Source organism: Gallinula chloropus (assembly GCF_964237585.1).
Source record: "Gallinula chloropus genome assembly, chromosome: 19".
Taxonomy (NCBI): Eukaryota; Metazoa; Chordata; class Aves; order Gruiformes; family Rallidae; genus Gallinula; species Gallinula chloropus.
In genome coordinates this window covers 825,643-838,391 of record NC_140104.1, presented here as the reverse complement: position 1 = coordinate 838,391, position 12,749 = coordinate 825,643, and positions in this window count along the sequence as shown.

Below are 12,749 nucleotides of genomic sequence, written 5' to 3'. Positions count from 1 at the left end.
TCCCCGCTGGCTGCTGCCTGGCTGCCTTCTCCCTGCTCTCTCACCTTCAGGTGTCCCTGCCTCCTCCTGCCACCACAGTCAATGTGTCCTCACTTGGCTCCAAAAATAACCCCTTGGAAGAGGACAACCACTCCCGAGCGGCACCGCGGCGCTGAGGGTGAGGGAGGAGACGTTCCCCCTCTCCAGGGTCACAGACACAGCCCTGTCTCAGCAACCTGGGGCCAGCAGTGCACAGCCCAGCACCTTCCTCTGCCCCAGCTCCCCTGCCCGAAGCACTGGCCCTTCCCCCAGCACAGGATGCTCCCACCAAGCTCACTTTGGGCTCAGAGATGCAACTGTAGTCAGCAGCTGCTTTCCCAGGGTGTCTCCATCCCAGGGACCCCGCTGGAAAGGCTGTTCCAAGGATGGGTGTTGTCTGCACGCTGCTGCCTTTGTGAGAAGGAGCCAGGCCTCGCCTGTGGTGCCCAGGGGGTTGGACACACGCTGCCTAAGGAGGATGGGGCCCAACGCTGGCCTGGGGAAGGTGGGATTAACCAGCTGAGCCTGGGCAGACAGACCACAGCCTGATCTGCACTGTGTCAAGCCCCAGGAGGGCTCGCTGCTCCCACTGTGCTGCTCCAGCGGGACACCAGGCAGCTCAGAGCCTTCCATGGCCATGCCAGGAGGGACGGAGCTGAGGTGGGAAGGCAGGTTGCCCACAAGAGGCTTTGGGGGTGTTTCTCTGCTGTTTGAAGAGAGACAAAGCCCCGGAGCTCTGCCCAGGGTGGCGGGGGTCCCAGCCCGACGGGAAAGCATCTCCCACCCTGCGGCATCCCCAGGGGACATCCCTGGCTTTCCTGCTGCCACTGCCCGCCCCACGCAGTCATTTATCTCCTGAGGAGCCTGCCCAGGGAGGACAGCAGCTGACTGCTTAATTACAAGGCTTGCTTTCAGCTTTTTTCCCCCCATTATTATCGTGCAGAGAGGAGCCAGCAGCCTGGGTTTCTGCAGAGGCATGCGGGAGCAAGCAGCGGGAGATGCTGCTGGGGCTGCCACGGGGTCTCTGCACCCCTGGATGCTCAGCCCAGTTAGATCAACCAGAGGGCCCCTCAGTCCCCTCTTGCCCACAGAAGGCAGGGCAGCACCCCTGTTTTGAGCCCCATGACACCCCACAGCGAGGAGCTGCTCCACTCAGCCCTCCCTGTCTGGGTGGGGGGAATCCCTGACCCCAGCCCCCTCTGTGTCCCCAGGCCAGGAGAGATGCCACAGAAAAACCTGGCTTTGGGGGCTCCTCCTCTTCCTCCCATCGGAGGGGAAGGAAATTTGGGAACGGGGAAGCTCCCCACTGGGAAGCCTTCCCCCACTGAGGGGCTTTGGGAATGGGAGGGGGAGGGAGAGGATGCCTCTCACAGCAGCCTCTGCTTGTTTCTTCCCAGGGGGAATTCATTTTATCCTGAGCCCAGCAGTGGGTAAATTCACTGCTGCAAAACCTTGAGGGAGTGTGGGATATACAGCTGGGCAGGGAGATGGAGGAGTGTGTGAGAGAAACCAGCAGCTGGGTGGTACCTGAGGATGAGCTCTGCACAGTGGGGGAGGCTCAGGGATCCTGCTGGGAAATGCTCTCCATCTCCACCAAAAGGATGGAGCTGGAGGTATCCCCCTCGCCGCCTGGGGACTGACACCGCACTGCGTCCCCCGTGTCCCCTCAGGCGTGAGCAATACCCACCCCGAGAGCCAGCACCAGCCTCCTGCCTCGGCCAGGCACGGGCAGGAAAACAAAGGGAGAGAACCCCCCCCCGCAGCCCCCGCCCCCCGGCTACCAACAGCAACACCCAGGGAAAAGCCGGGGGGAAACGGAGCCAGCGCCGCACCGCTGGGCACAGCGGGGACAAGGCATCTGTGTCCTCCCTGTCCCCAGCGGAGCCCCCCAGTGACACCCTGCGCAGGGGGGCCCTGCCCCAGCAAGGGACAGCTGGGGGACACGGGGTGGCTGTCACCATCACAACCCCCATCCACGGGGACAGCCGGGCTCTGCCAGCACCCAGCTCGGCACTGAAGGCAGCAGGGCCTCCTGCCAGGCTCGGTGCTCCCCCCAGTAATAAAGACAAGGGTTAAATATTTAATTGCCTGCAGTAATTACCCACAGGTCATCCAGCACTGGCTGCCCAGCCCAGAGGCAGAGGAGGCATCTCGGGGGAAGCGCCGCACCACATCCCCCTCAAGGCTGCGGGGTGGGGCTGGGGACAGTGGCTGGCAGCATCCCCACCACAAAGCCCCTCAGAGCCACCCAGCAGGGCTCAAACGAGCTGGCACCACGGGCTGGAGCTGCTGGGGAAGCCCTGGAGCACACCTCTCTCTCCCAGTTCCACCCAGCCAGCCATCCCCATGTTCTGAGATCCACACCTTCCCGCTGGGGCTCCGGGTGCCACCCTGGGGCACGGGCAGGTCAAAACGGCCCCTCAGGTCACAGGCACCTTCTGCTGCCTGGATTAGGGCTCTTGAAAATGTTCAGAGCTGCCCCATCCCCACCCTCCATACTCATCCTCATAGAATCCCAGCCTGGTCTGGGTTGGGAGGGACCCCAAGGGTCCCAGAGCTCCAACCCCCTGCCACAGGCAGGGACACCAACCTCCAGGCCTGGCCTTGAACACCCCCAGGGATGGGGCACCCACCCCCTCTCTGGGCAGCCCCTTCCAGCCCCTCACCACTCTCTCTATAAAGAACTTCCCTCTAATATCTCATCTCCCCCTCTCCTCCTCCAGCTTCACTCCAGCCCCCTTGTCCTGCCATTGTCTGCCTTTGAACAAGCTGATTCCCCTCCTGTCCATATGCACCATCTCCATCTGCCACCCTCATCCCTATTCTCCACCCTCCTCATCATCCCCATCCACCATCCTCATCCTCCACCCCACGCCCCTGCCAGCTTGGGGTGCAGAGACCAGCCTTGCCATCCCACCAGGATCTGGGGCTGCTGGTTTCCAGCCAGGCTCTGAATGGAGCTCCCTCCCCACGGGCTGGGACTCCTGGGATGTGCCCTGGGGCTGGAAGCTGGGGGGATTTGGGAGCTCCTGCCCAAAGGGAAAGAAGAAAACAAGGGGGAAAACCAAAAAGGTGTTATTTCACCACCCCCCTTTTTCCCTTTGATTTTCCAGCCTGGAAACACCCCCCTCCCCAGCTGGCTGTGCTCAAACCCCACCGCCGGCAGCCCAGCCCCCAGCCATGCCTGCAGCCCCCCGGGCACGGGGCTGCGCTGGAGGCAGCTGCCCCATCACCCCTGCCCGGTGTCGCCGCAGGGCGCAGCCACCCCAAACCCGCTGCCCCAGCAGGATGGGCTCTCTCCCAGCATCGCCCCCTGGGAGGGGAAAGGCGGCGGCAGCGCCTGGGCATCCTCCCCTCTCCGCCTCCGTGCTAATTAAAGCCGCCTCCGGCCGGCACTCGATTAATTCTCACCACATCCAGCTGCACCAGGCAGGGTGACGGTGATAACCCGCACGCTGGGGATGCAGCCAGCCCAGGACGGCAGCTCCCGGGACCACTTGTGCGCTGAGTGTGCCAGGGCTCAGTCCTGACAAGCAAGGGCCAAGCCAGCGGAGGGTGGAGACCCTCCAGCCCCTCTGGAGAGGGTGAGAGGACTGGTCCCCCTGCCTGCTGCGGTCTCATCAGGGCACATAACCCCGTCCCCGAGGTGTTTACAGCCCCGAGCCGGGCTGCTCCCTGCCTGTGCTGGGGGACAGCTGGGAGAGGGGCTGGTGGGGGGTTTCACAACACAGAAAAGTGCCAGCACACCGGGGCAGGGCTGCTGGGCTGCTGCAAACACCGGCCAGGATCACAAGGAGGAGCAGCCTGAGGTTGCTGCTGTTAACTGGGCAGACCTTCTCCGGAGCTGCTTTCACCAGCCCCTGAAGAGCCAAAACCCATGAGTCAGACCTCTGAGAAGGAGGGGAAAAAATATGTAAAACTGGCTTTAAAATTGTAGCCAAGCTGGGGCTTGTCAGCACTGCCTGCCAGCCCCGAGCCCGCGGGGATGCTGCCTGCAGGCAGGGGCTGCTGCCACCCGGTCCAGCCCCTCCATCCGTATTTGCCCCAGCCTGGAGCATCCTCTGCTCCAGCTGCTGGACCAGAGTTTGATACCTCACGGACTTCAAAGCAATTAATAAACAATCTAAGGATGTTGGCTGGGGCAGGGGGGTCCCTGGGCGAGGGCTTGCTGCTGCCTGTGCATACCTACGTCTGTGCACACAGAGATAGATATATATATTTTAAATAGATGAGGAGGCTGGTGGAGAAGCTAAACAGTTGCTAAGCAACCAGGCTCCTTCCCAGCCTGGGGATGTAGGGATGGGGAGCCAGGGTTCCCCCCGCCGGACAGACGCGCAGGGGTGCGGGCTGAGGGACCCATCAGCTCCCCTGGGAGATGCCCCAGAGACAAGGCCCCAAAGGGTGGGGTGGGGGTGGGGAGGGGTGCTTCACTCCTGTCCTCAAAAAGAAGTGGCCAAACCGTTCCCCTCAGCCTGAATCCCCTGGGCTGCCAGGGAAGTCCAAGCAAGCCCTGTTCCCAGCTCCAGCCGCAGGAGAGCTGTCGGGAAGCAGGGGGGGGGGGGTTGTCACACCACGATGGGGACCACCCCCAGGGGACCCCCGGACCCTTGCAGTGATCCCATTCCCGAGCCAGGGATGCAGGAGAGGAGGGGAAATGTGCCCAAGTGACGGCAGCACCCCACTGAGCTGAGCAGAGGCAGCGGGTCCAGGTGATGTGTATCCCTATGGACCCCCCAGCCCCACACCCCCCTGGCCTTGCCCCCCACAACACCTTGGGGCCCCCACAGCAACTCAGCAGCAGCCAGGGGACCTGCAGGCAGCCCCAGCAGGCAGGGCTGGGGTGCTCCCCATCCTGCCAGACACCCTCCTGGGGGGGTTAAATAACGGCACCTCCGGGCGAGGGCAGAGGGGGGCAACAGCCGTCACACCCACCCCCCCTTTTTGTGTCTGTGGGGCTGTTTGCTTTGCTGGGCAAGGAGTCAAGAGAAAGCAGAGGCAGCCCCACAGCCCATCACCACTTGTGGGGGGGGATATTAATGATGGGAATCAGAATGACAGCGATTTTTGAGCACACGGGGGGAGGGTGACTGTCACAACGGGGTCACCGTCCCCCACGGGGACACAGTGCCAGCAAGTGACCCCTGGGGCCAAGCACTGTGCAGGGACCCGGGGGGGCCAGGGCCAGCGCCGGGGATCCCCCCCCGCCGTGGCTGGCTGGGCGGTTGTGTAACGGGAGGAGCTATTCCGGGGCTTGAGCACATTATATAAGCCACAGGCCACCTGGCCGGTGAAACCGGGAGCTGGGAGACAGGGAGGAGGAGGAGGAGGAGGAAGGGCTTCTGGGACCGGGGACACCCCCGCTGGCACACCCCAGCCCGTGGGGTGACCTGCACCCCCCCGGGGCACCCCCCGGTCCGGAGACGTGGCGTAAGCACCCTCCTCTCTGCTGCCCACCCGGCAGCTCCCAGGACCCGCTGCCACGGGTCCCCTCCCAGACAGATCCGGCCCCTGGGGCAGGAGACCCCGTTCCCTGGAGCAGGGGAACCCCATTTCCTTGTAACCAGGGACTAAGCTAAGGAAGAGCCCTGCACTGCTCCTCCCACCGCCTGGCAAAGCCCCAGGGGCGCCCAAGGAGCAGAGGATCCCCTAAAACCTGCCCCATTTCTGGCTGGGAAAAGCCCTGCCTCTCCCTGAGCGTGTTGCCAGGAGTCCCTGGGCTGGGGGAGGCAGGCAGGATGCCAGGGGAGGCATCGTTTGGGGCCGTCCTGGCAGAGAGGGACAGAGGGAGGAGATGGTGCCTTGGGACACAAGCACCATGTGCTCTTGTCCCCCAAATCCCCCCGCACTCAGGGTGTCCCTGTGCTCCTGCCAGACATGAACCCCCATGCCAGGGCAGGGAGACCATGTGGGGACACGAGCACGGGCAAGGGATGGTCCTTGTCATTTGCCATCAAACTGAGACCCTCCCCAAACTCTGGCAGCCCCAAGTGACCCCTCTGCAGCAGCAGGAGCACAGACAAGCCAAGAAACAGCCCCCGGCCGAAACCTCTGCACCACACTGGATGGATGTCCCCCAAAAGCCACCTGCTCCCCCCAGCCATGGCCCAAAACCCCCTCCTCACTACCTCCCCCCCCCCCAGCACTGCACAGGCCGGGTCCCTGGGGACAAACCTCCCAGACCTGGGAAGCAGCAGCACAAAACACAGGCGGACGACAAGACAACCAGACTCCTCCGCTACCAAGTGCTGCCCCTCTCCGTGCCCTGCGCAGCTCCCGCAGGGTCTGAGGCCTCACCCGGAGCTGCAGGGCGCCCCCTCCCCAGCACAGCCCGCGGGCCGGGGGGCAGAGCGGGGTCTGGGGAGCCGGTAGTGCTGCCTTGTCTCCCGCCTGCACCCTGGGAGGCGCCGGGACCTGCTGGGGGCTCAGCGCCATCCCACCCTTCCTCGGCCCCCTGGCACCAGCTGCTGGGGAGCCCCGGGCTGCGTCCCCACAGCGCACGGGAGAGACAGGCGGGGTGACCCCCCCCCCACCCCGCCGGGCAGCGCCGGGCACCCCGCAGGGACCCCCCGCCCGGCTCGGCCCCGGGCTCCTCGGCCCATCCGCACGCGCGGGGACACCCCCGCCACCCGCCTCGCCGCGGGGCCTCCGGCCCGCCGGCCCCCGCCGGCCCCCAAAGCCCCCCCCCGGCCCGCCGGCCCCGCCGGCCCCCAAAGCCCCCGCCGGCCCCCAGAGCCCCCGCCGGCCGCCGCAGCCCTGGCTCGGCCCGGCCGTCCCCGGCGCCCGCGGGACCCCCGATCGCTCGGCCCCGAGAGCGGCAGAACCTCCCGCCCCCGCCGCCCCGGGACCCCCACAGCCCCTGCCCGTGCCCCGCGGGGCCCCAGCGCCCCCCGCCCCGCCAGCTCCCCCCAGACACCGTCCCGCGGCCCCCCGCGCCGCGCCGGGCCCTGCCCGCCCCCCCCGCCCGGTGCCGGCCGCCAGCCAGGCCCGAGCCCGGCCGCGCCTCACCTCGCCCCGCCGGGCCCGCTCCTGTCCGGAGCCGCCGCCGCCCGCAACGCGCCGCTGGGCCCCGCTGGGCCCGGCCCCGCTCGGCCCGGCCCGGCCCGGCCCGGCACGGCCCCTCCCGGTGCGGCTCCCGGCGCGGCGAGCGCGGCCCCTCCTGAAGTGCTGGACAGCTCCGCGCCACAGAGCCGCCCGCCGCGCCAGCGCGCCGCCGCGCCGCACAGCGCCCCCTGCCGGGCGGAGGGCGGCGCCGCGCCGCTCCCCCCGGCGCCCCGCAGCCCCCGGCGCCCCGCAGCCCCCGCAGCCGCCCGGCCCCGGCCCCGCCGCCTGTGTGAGGCCCGTCCCAACACCCGCCTGCACCCCCTGCCCCCCAAAGCCCCTCCTCACCCCACACGCCGTCACCAGAGCTTCACCTGCAGGCGCAGCACCGAACCCCGGCCAGACAGCCCCTCCCCTGGACCAGCTGCTCACACCTGGGGGGTGCAGCTGCCACCCCCGGGGAGAGACACCCCCATCCCATCGCCACCCTGCATCCCATCCCATCCCCACCCCCATCCCATCCCCACCCTGCATCCCATCCCATCCCTGCCCTGCATCCCATCCCCACCCTGCATCCCATCCCATCCCCACACTGCATCCCATCTCATCCCCACCCTGCATCCCATCCCCGCCCTGTATCCCATCCCCACCCTGCATCTCATCCCATCCCATCCCCACCCTGCATCCCATCCCATCCCATCCTCTAAGGTTTGGCCTCAGAGGGAGTGGGTGGGCTTGGAGCTGCAGTGGGGAGGGGGAGCCAGAGCTGGGTCCTTAGTGGGGCTTTGTGGGCAGCCCAGGCTGGAGATGCCTGTCTGGGTGGGGATGTCCCCACGGCGGGTGGCAGCGGGGTGATGCTCTGCTCCCCAGCTGCTCTTGGGGGACCAGCCCCCAGCAGCGGGCTGGGGTGGCAGCAGGGGATGGTGCCAGCTGGGGGGACGGTGCTCGGCTGCAGGCAGGGTGGGGGGAGGGAGCGTCCTCTCCCCCCAGCACCAGGCACACGTCTGGGGCTGTGCTCTGCCCATCCCTCACCCAGCACCCCCTCCCCGTGTGAAACTCGGCAGCGTGCTGGGGTCAGGAGGGGATGGGCGGGATTGGGGTACCCCAAGCACAGCGTGGGTTGGGTTGGGGTACAGCTCAGCCCAGATGCCCACAGCCCCAGAGCCCAGACGCACCCAGAGGAGAGCCAGGGGCGAGCAGAGGTCACGGGAAGATCCAATCCATGGCTGGGGGCCTTCCCAGGCTGGGGGCTCTGCAGCCACAGCAGCACTGAGCCACTGAGGACATGGAGACTCCCCCAAAAGCTGCTCCACACCACAGGTCACCTGCAGCCCCCCCCAGGCTGGGGGTGCCTGTGTGCCCCCCTGTGCCCAAGCAGATGCCACGCAGGGCTCGCTCCCAGCTCCAGGACAGCCTGTCCCTGGCTGCAGCAGGGCTGGGAGAGGGGCTGCAGCCTCCTCAGGGTGTCATTGTAGGGACTGCACAAACAAGGGGCCTGGCTGTGCGTTGGACCAGCTCCGTTAAGCTGGCCAAGCAGCAGGGCTGGGCGTGGGGGCTGCTGTGCCTCCCCCTGCCCTGTCCCTGCCGGGGTGGGAGCAGGTGCCACCTCCTAGGAGAAGCCTCCAGCACGCTCGAGGCCTCTGCTGGTTTAATGCTGGAGGGGGCAGCCAGTCTGTGATGGGGAAAACCCAGCATCCCCAGGGTAAACCCCTGCCCTCCACACCAGCATCATCTTCACCACACCTGCAGCATCCGCAGCGCTGAATAATGCATCAGGCCCCGGGAACAAAGAGGATGGGGGGATGTGGCCAGGCCCACCCACAGCAGCCAAAGCAGCACGGGGACGACCCAGGCAGGGGGGGGTGGCAGCAGCCCCACATTGGTTCTCCCGGCCTGGCTGGGTGCTGCGGGGAGCTGGGGCTGTGCAGGGGCCACGGGGGCTTTGGGAGAGAGTCTGGGAGGTGAAGCACAGCAGGATCCCGGTCAGAGAACCAGCATCAGCCAGAACCGCGGCTGGAATGGGATGGAGAAAGGTGTTACCCACCCAGGGGGGCAAAAAACCCCGGGGAAAGGCAGTGAGCAAAGGCTGTCGGGCAGGCAGAGAGCTGGGGGTGCAGCTGGGACCGCAGCACGGAGGGACGAGCCGAGAACAAAAGGGGAAGGGGATGGCAGGAGCGGGGAGAAGGGATGGTAACTGGCAGCAGCCAGGCAGAGCCCGCAGCAGCTGGGGAGAGGGGAACAGTCACTTGAAAGAAACGCAGGATTCGGGAAGGGGATAAATAATTAAAGGAGATCACACGCGGCAGGCAGCAGAACAGGCCTAATTGCTGGGGCTCTACCCAGGTTCAGCATCCCCCAGCCGCAGGGGAAGGAGAGGCTCTGGCTCGGCGCGGGGAGCGGCCCCGGATCAAAGGCCGGCGCTGCCTCTGCGGGCGCCCAGCATCCCTCCCCCGGCCCCGGAGGGAGCGGGAGCCCAGCAGGGCACGCGGGGGAAGGGGCTGGGGGCTCTGGTGCCACGGCAAGGGGGTGGTGCGACGGGGATCAGGCGTCTGAACAGCCCCTGTGTGCCCGTGGTGACCATTTGATCCCAGCCCGGCAGCCGGAGGCTCCCACTGGTTTGAGCTGGACCCTGTGGCTGTGCAGCCCTGCTCGGTGCTGGGAGGGGTGTTCTGGGTCTTCTCCTGCTGCCCCAGGGCTTCCCAAACCCCCTAACCCCTGGCAGAGAGTCTTCTCCCCTCCAGCCACTCTTTGAAAGCCCAGCGAGGAGCCCCTCAATGTCCCAGGACACATCTCACCCGGCTCACGCAGAGGCTGCTGCTTGTCGCTCTCCTGTGGCACCTGGGAGGAGAAAACTCAGAGGAGAAACACGTGTGGGAAGGAAAAATGGCCCAGCAGCCCCCTTCCAGCCTGGAAGGGCCTTTGAGCAGCCGCTCGTCACCAGAGCCAGCCTGTGCTTCCCCAGAGCATCACCCAGCGCCCACACCCTGCCCCGGGGCAGCTCCCACCACCTGCCCCCGGCTCTGCCCCAGCCTCCCCAAGGGCCCCGCGGGCAGCAGGTGCCCGGGGCGGGCAGGGCGGGCGCAGAGCTCTGCTCGAGCCCCTCGGACCGGGCAGCCGCGGCCCCGCGCCGCAGGAGCCCCGCACATTAACGGCACCGCGCTCCCAGCCATCTGTTCCCAGAGCCAGGGAAAGAGCAGTCCCTTTGGGCTCCTTCGTTAACAGGTTTCCCTGGAAAGGCAAACAAACCCTCCTGGCTCGGCGCCGCGCTCCAGCTCTGCCCGGGGGGGAAGCGACAGCCCCGGGCGCTCGGTGAATCCAGAGGAGCGAACGCGGAGGGGGGATTGAGCCCTGCCCGGGGCCCGGCGGGACATCAGGGGGCAGAGACACCTCTGCCAAGCCAAAACCTCCAAGCAGAGGGTCTCTCACCCTCCGGCTCACGCTAAAACCTCTGGCCCTGCGAGGGAAGGGGGAAGCTGAGCTGGCCGCGGGGGGATGTCCCTGCTCACCCAGCATCTCCCCGGGCAGAGGATGCTCCGTGTGATGCAGGGAGCCCGGGCCAGGCTGCTCGGCGGTGGGTGGGCAGGTTCTACACCCCACCCAGGGCCGGCCGCCTGCCCACGCACCGAGCCCTGGGGCGGCTCTGCGGGGCCGTGCCGGGCCCATCCCGGTGAAACGGGGCGGGACCCGGCTCTGCCGGGCGGGAGGGACTCTGCTCCGGCGGGGATCAGCCACACCGGCCCTGCTGCGACCCACCAGCCCCAGGGAGCAGCGGCTGGGCAGGGAGGTCCCTCCAGCCCCTCTGGGTTTACTCCTTCCCCAGAGCTTCGGCAAGCCCGAGGCTGCACCAACCCTCTCCCTGGTGTTCTCCCAGCTTCTCCTTTTCCCGTATCAGCAGAACCCCAGCGATTGTTCCCAGGCTCAGGGGTGCCTGCTGTGGGGGCACCGGCCTGACAAGCTGCTGCTCCTGGTGTCTCCCGCTTCCCAGCACCTGGAGCCCTCCTGAGGTGAGATGGGGCTCAAGGCAGCAGCTCTGTACCCCTGTCCCAAAACACCAGCCCCCAGAGTCAGGAAGGGACAAGTTCTCCCAGGAAGGCAGGACCAGGGCTGCAGGTGTGGTCATCCCACCTGAAGCCTCCCTGGGATGCTGAGGTCAGGACTGACTTGAGCTGTGACGTTCACCATTTGCACTTCTTGCTCTATCCTGTCTGGTGCTACAGCAGCTCAGGAGTGGCAGGTGGGATCCAGTGAGCTGACACGTGGCCATCTGGAGTACCTTTACTGTTCTTAATTCACATCTCTGTACTGGGCACCTGGGCTCCAGCACAGAGTGGAGCTGCCTGAGGAGCTCCATGCACATAAATGATGCTGCAACAGGAGACATCAGATACTTCGAGCCCATCAAGACCAAAGTCTGCTCAGTAAACAGGATGAAACCCAGGGAGCAAGGCAAGAACCAAAGGCTGCCAGCAGCAGAGCTCCTGCTGGGACTCAGCAGGGCAGCCACACCACAGCAGCCAGCAGGACAGAGGGTGAAGGTCACACGTCTCCTTAGACAGCAGAAGGAAACTAATTCCAGGTCAAAGCATCGGCTATGTAGGTAGACTGAGCTGATTCCTCTTTCTCCTGAGGAGGGGTACACCCTGCACCCTTTCCTGTTCTGAGAAGGGGGTGGATGTCCCACACTGACCTCCAGTGTGACTCAGGTACCGTGTTCAGGCAGGGGGACAGGGTGTTTGGGGAGCAGACACTACACAAGCTCCTGTCTCACCTTCACCCCCTGTTCTCCTGGTTCTGCCTTCGCTGCAGAAAGCCACAAGCAGGAGTCCCATTCCCCTTCCCAGAACAAACCTGGAATTCCAGGCACAGGGAATGGCTGCAGCTCCAAGGATAAGGGAGCAAACAAACCCCAACCCCAAACAAAGCAGAAAGGCAACGGGACATTGTTATCGTTACGGGGATCTGCAAGTCAGCAGATGCTGGGAAATAATCCTCTTCTACCTCAGCTCCTTACCCACACTGCCCCCACCCAAGCAAAGCTTTCTGTTTGCCCTGGCAGTTCCCCCAGAGCTCACTGGGCTTGGACTGCTGACACAAGGAAGAGGTCGCATTGCCTAAGTCATGCTACCACCCCCAAGCTCTAAAGCTCCCCTGCCCTCAGCAGGCTGCTCCACCTGCTGTATTTGGAGCAGCAGAGCTACAACCAGCCCTTTCCCTCCCAGAATCGAGGTTTTCCCTGCTGTCAGCTTGGGGGCTTCGTGTCCTCAGCCCCTGGCCCACCCAGGCACACGCAGAGTGCAGGGCTCCAGCTCAGGCAGCTGGATGCCCTGTTCTTCAATAACCCGTGCTGTCTGGAGAGATGAAGCTGCTGCCAGGCCTGAGAGATCCCACCCAGCAGCCTGAGACACCCCCACCCAGCACCTCCTGCTTCTCATCTTGAACACGACCCCCAGGCCCAGGCAGTCACCCTCTGCACCTCCCAGTTCCCACATCCTCCCCTGCCCAGCTCCAGCACCATCCTCCATTCTTTAATTCTATTAATACCAGCTGATAACGACTGTTCCCAGCCCGCTGAGTAATGACTGCCGACACTCCTGTTCCACTACTATTCCTGTAAGGAACTGAGCTTTAATACAGAGTTTCTGCAGCCAGGAGTGCAGAGCTGTGCCTGCTGTCCTCTCCCTGCCTACGTGTGC